The sequence below is a fragment of the Sipha flava genome, unplaced genomic scaffold (assembly GCF_003268045.1).
Source record: "Sipha flava isolate LNK unplaced genomic scaffold, YSA_version1 19043_pilon_pilon, whole genome shotgun sequence".
In the NCBI taxonomy this organism is placed as follows: domain Eukaryota; kingdom Metazoa; phylum Arthropoda; class Insecta; order Hemiptera; family Aphididae; genus Sipha; species Sipha flava.
This window is the reverse complement of record NW_020272558.1, coordinates 1-6,148: the sequence shown is the minus strand read 5'-3', so window position 1 is coordinate 6,148 and position 6,148 is coordinate 1. Positions and strand designations below refer to the sequence as shown.

The 6,148-nt window shown below is 32.2% G+C and overlaps 1 pseudogene; it reads right to left on the bottom strand.

Moving 5' to 3' along the window:
- Positions 1 to 2,718: 2,718 nt before the first annotated feature.
- LOC112681363 lies at positions 2,719 to 5,718 on the bottom strand (annotated as a pseudogene).
- Between the last annotated feature and the right edge of the window lie 430 nt (positions 5,719 to 6,148).

Sequence of the window (6,148 nt, the reverse complement as noted above, 5' to 3'; positions counted from 1 at the left end):
ACCGGCGCGTTATCTGCTGTTTTTTTTTTTTTTTTAAAGAAGTAGTAAAAACACTTTCTTTTTATTTTGAACAATAGTATACCATGAATAAATTTGAAATTCTTGTCAATAATGGCAAGTTATATAGTGAAGCATTCATAAAAACCTTTGGCATAAATAGCCCACATTGGTTCCCATCTAACTGGCATCAAAGAGAACTTAGCTTAAGACATGACATGGTATGTGTTCTCCTCTGCAACTTGGAAGAAGTAGATGTCAAGTTAATAGAAGATGAGAGAACAACTACAACTTCTGAGAGAGCTAGGAAAAGGCCAAGAATTGGTAATAGCTCAGATGATGAGATAGGAAGTGAAGACTTGGATTATGAGCCATTATCAGAATCTGATTCTGAGGGGCACTTAGGGGCACTTATTATAACATAGCTTGTTTTTGAAAACTATATCTTGGCGCTCAGGCAGAGACATTTTATTAAATACATCACAGCTTGATACACGATGCTGCTGAGAACACACCAAACATTTTCTATCTTTAAAGGGTGGACTATCAGTTTGCTTGGTAAATAGAACTCTTTTTTGGACTGGACGAGTACCAATAGACAAATGTTTATACTGGGTTGACTGGTTACCTGCTTCACCAACTTCATAGGCTGACACACGATTTGATAAGAACCTTTCTAAGTCACTAAATTTAGGAAGATTTTTGGTTGACTGTAATAGTTGCCATTCGCCGACGGTGGTTGGGTCCAATCTGCAACACAACAAGGTTACCAGCCATGCATCCCACTGCTCCACCGGCTGATCAAGTGCCTTCAGAGCATTGACTTGTGATACAACATGGTGATGTAGTTGCCGTAACTCATTGGCAGCAGGCTTGTGCACTTGCGGTGTTTGGAACAACGAACGTATATGCGACTGGATAATAAGTGACCTGTTCTCATATCTTTCAATTAGAGCATTATAGGCTGTGGAATAATTTACATCAGTTGTTGGAATGGTACGTATTACTTCCGCAGCAGGACCGACCAGACAAGATTTCAAATAGTGTAAACGCTGTACATCAGATAATCCTTGGTTGTAATGAAACATAGCATTGAATGCGTCAAGGAATTATACCCATTTTTGTAGATCACCATCAAAGGTAGGAGCAGGAATGAATGGCAGTTTCATGGAATCCCGAATGATAGGCTGCGATGGTGTACTTGAGGTGTTGAATGGAACCTTAGAATAGCGCTCAATTATATCTAAAATCTCAGCTTTAAGTGAACAGAAAAAATCATCAACACCAGTCCTGTGATCTAGCATTTCAACCGTAACTGCTGTATGATTTTCAATATCATCTTGACAGGATTCATATTTGGACCTGTATTGCATTAGACTGTCCAGTCTAGTTTGAAGTTGGATCTGAGAAAGAGCTAGCAGAAAGTACTTGGAAATACATGCACATAGTTCATAGTGGATCATTTATTGAAGACCAGGTGAGGGTTGCTGCAATTAAGGGAATGGATGTACTAGAAGGAGGGAAACTTAGTAGTGCTGTGAAGAGAGCTAGCAACACTTGGTTGATAAAGTTTGGGAAATATGTATTACACATCGTTATATTTAACTAATTAGCCCCCTTTAGACGTAAGCGATTTCGGGCACGATTGGAATGGACGCGCAAAGAACGCGTGATAAAACTGTGCGTTTAAAATTAAAATCGTGTGCAGACTTAGCACTTGTCTAAACCTGTGTAGTCTTGTCGTCCGTACCAAGAACGTTGTTGCCTTTAGACACGCCTGCTGCTCACGCGTGATTCGCGCCATCGATGACCGGAAATATTTATATTTCAGTCTCAGTTGTGCACGTTATATTTACGAGATTTCACGTACATTAAATTATTATTTTAATTCTGTGTTTTTTATTATATTATTTAAACTCTGACTTTATATTTGTACATAGTATTATATCAGTATCATAATATCTGAAAATATGACTGATACGCGATATTGGTCTAAAGAATTCACGACAACTTTTTTAGAAAAGTATCGCGAATTTCCTTGTCTTTGGAAAATTAAATCAAAAGAGTACTTAAACAAAAACTTAAAAAGTGCCGCGTATGACGAACTAACCGAATTATGTAAAACAATTCATCCTGAAGCAAACCGTGAGTTCGTGGTCAAAAAAATCCAAGGCCTTTGAGGTTCCTTCAGGAAAGAACTCAAAAAAATTTTAAATTCAAAACGTTCTGGTAGTGCACACGATCAAATTTATGAGCCAACTCTCTGGTATTATAATTTATTACAATTCACCATAGACCAAGAAACTCCATCAAACAGTATATGTAACATTCGGTCTGATAGTTGCAACGAGGAAACAAATGATGAACAAAATAATGATGATGTAAGTAGTTTTAAATATTAATTTTTTTAAATTATTTTAAAAAATGATAAATATATTCCTTAAACATAGTAGGTACAACAAATTTAAGTTGAATAAAACTTTTTTTTCATTTATATAATAATTATTATTATAGTTAATTATTTCTAATTTAATGGATTCTCTACCTATAATTAGTTAAATTACAAAAAAAAAAAAATAGGTAGGTACCTACTTTAAATGTTTAAAAATTAAAATGAATACTAATGTTATTATTTAAGTGTATACTTAACCATTTTAATACCTTATAAATTCTTTTTTTGTTGATGAACGTAAACAAACAGTTTTTATAAGTTTGGTAGGTATTAAAAAAATAATATATATATATATACATTTACAAATACATGTATCAAATATTAAAGATATTTAATTGATATGATAATATCTTACTATTGTAGGTATGTAAACAACTACAATTTACAAAATGTAATACAATGAAAAAAAATTATTTTATTTCATAATATTAGGCTCTTCCCAATTTAAGAATATTGTCTTGCCATTCCACAGAACCCTCATTATTAAAAAAATCCTTATATTGCTCTCGATTCATTTTGGCACGCATAGAAACGGAGGCATTACGAGTGGGTTGTAAACCATGAAGTTGACTGTTGGAATCTCTCCATTCACCGTTTTGTAAAATATGATCATTATCTTCTCTATCAAACGTAGAACTTGAAATGTATGAGCCACCACGTTTTCTTAAAAAGTTATGCAAAATGCATATGGCTAATACTATATAAGTGGCTTTTTCTGGGGCTAAATGTATAGCACTTTGCAATACTCTAAACCTTGCGGCAATCAAACCAAAAGCATTTTCCACACAATTCCTAGCCCTTGACAATCGGTAATTAAATATTCGTTTTTCGTAATCTAATTCTCGTTGAGAGTACGGTTTCAGAATATTTTCATTCGACGAAAAAGCTTCGTCAGCGAGAAAAACGAAATTCATTTTGTTTACAGTATCCTCGTTTTTGGGTAGGTGTAATTTTCCCTGGTTTAATAATTCATAAAATATTGTACTTTCAATAACGCCACCATCCGATATTCTTCCATTTTTCCCGACATCAACATACGTAAATTCATAATTACTGTTAACAATAGCCATCAATACTATACTATAAAATCCTTTATAGTTATAAAATTGAGCTCCTGTTTTGGGGGGGTTGTACAATTCGGATATGTTTTCCGTCGATAGAGCCACCACAGTTTATGAACTGCCATTGATTTTGAAAACCAGTGGCGATATTTGTCCAGTCATCTGACTTAGAAGGAAACTATATGAGAAAAAAATTAAATCGTTGTTAAAATATTTTAAATTCGTATTTTCTATTTAATGTAGTTTTTACCTACAATAAAAAAACTGTGGAATCAAAATTTTGCTACTGTGTCTGTATATCATTTAATTACATTTGATAAAGAAATACTAATTTTGGAAATCAAAAAATTATAAATTTAAGTATAATGATCATTTTAAGTATATAATATAAATTTTGAAATAAAAGTAGTTCTATTATATTATCTTTTTGATATTTTAGGTTTTTAGATTATTAAATCGGAACTTTCTAGATTATTACTTAATAGGTATCATGAAAGAGAATCCTTTTTTTTTTTTTTAAATGATATTTGTACCGTTTTTTGTCAATTTTTCGGAAGTTATTGCTTACGCTTGGAAAAACTATTGAGAATTTCAGAAAATTACCTATTAACATTACCAATTAGATGAAATTTCCTATCTATAAAGTGGCGAATGAAACTTTAGGACTAGCATTTTTACCTGAAAGTGTATTCATACATTAAAAAAAAAAATAATAAATACAGATTTGTAAAATCAATACATTCTCATAATCTTAAATGGAACAAAATAAAAGTTATTTTACTTATCAAATATACTATATATATTTTTTATTTAGGTATCAGAGTTTGAGCCATTGGAGCCATTGGAGCTTTCAAATGCAGAAAGTATTGTAGATCATCCGATAACTTCGAAGTTTTTCTCGCCTCCTCAGCCAGCTCAACCCCTTCATATAAATTCCACAAAAAAAAAACGCACCGTTACAGATCGCCAAGTAGAATTTATGAAGGCGTGTACACAAGCATTGAGTCAAAATACAGAAATAAATGAGTATGATGCGATTGGGATTAACGTAGCGGCTAAGTTGAAGAAGATGGAAAACAAACAGAGTATCTATGCTGATCTTTTAATTAACAAGATCTTATCTAAAGGTCTATTGGGGTCGTTAACTCCCAACACCGATATTTATGAACCATTAGTAACAAATATTCGAAATGATGAAATGTATTTCTCTCATATAAATAATTATGACCTTCAAAGGCCTACACTTCCTTTAAATGATAAAATTTTATCGACGCAATCTATTAGTTCAGCTTCAACTTATAATTATTCTCAACCATCGACTTATATCAGTGACTCATCTTTAAACAGTCCTCAGGAGTAACGATCATATTATTATCTTTTATTTGCTTTTTTACTATAATAACTTGCAAAAGGTATTGCAATTTTTTAATTATAATAATTTGAAAAAAGGTATTCCAATTTTTTTATGATTTGCTTTTTTATGATAATAATTTGCAAAAGAGTATTTAAATTGTTTTTTATGGTTAGTAAAAATATATATTATAGTGACTCATTTTTAAATATTCTTTAGGAGTTAGGAGTTTAGAACCCAGTTTATTCTCAGTATTATTTTTATTAGAAAAGGTATTATTTTTTTTTTATAATTATAACTTGTTAAAAGGTATAACATATTTTTTTTTAATACAATTAAGTTGAGTTGAACAAGTTTTTATTAAATATTATATTATTATAATAAATATTATATTTAAAATATTATTAAAATGTGTTTCGTTTTACCTTCATATATTCTGCTTTTAGACTATTGTAAATTGCTAGGCATGTCTCCGGAATAATATGTGATAGACTAGGAGCCGATATTCTCGTACTGAACTTCAGATCTTCATAAGATCTCCCCGTAGCCAAGAACCGCAGTGTTGCTACTAAGCGTTCTTCTGGACTAATAGACTCACGCATAATTGTGTCTTGCTTTTTTATCATAGGACCCACTATCTTCAACAGGTAATCAAAATCTTCACCATCCATTCTTGGGTAGTTTTTAAAGTCGTCCGGATCATTTTGGCGGAGCTCACGTAACAAAATCATATCACTGGATTTTACTCGATTTAGTTTCCAAGTTTTAACCCACTTGGAACGTTTTTTCTTATTTAATGAATTTATATACAGAAATAAACTCATAGACGCAATAGCAATTTTTTTTTGCTTTAATTTTAACATGGTGGCCAAGTAAAATTTAAATTTAAGTGAATAAAAATGTGCAAAAAAAAATTTAATGTGTATTAATTCAATATAATTTAAATATATTTTGTATAATTTTTAATTTGAAAATACTTAACTATAACCACTACAGAACACCGAGATGATACAAGGATACAACTAACACTAAAAGAAAATACGTGGTTTCAGTAAGACACTTCCCGCTAAAACTGTGTGAAATACACACACGCCAGGCGCCATTCCAATCGCGCGCGAAAGCGCAGAGTTTTGACCTTTACACGGACGCGCTTGGAACGGACGTGAAATAGAAAAGGTAAAGCACTCACGATTGGCGTGTGTTGCTATTGGAAACACGGTTTTGGCGCGTCAGACGCCTAGAACGCGTTAAAGAACGCGTTCCAGGTGCGTCCACTCCAAGCGCGTC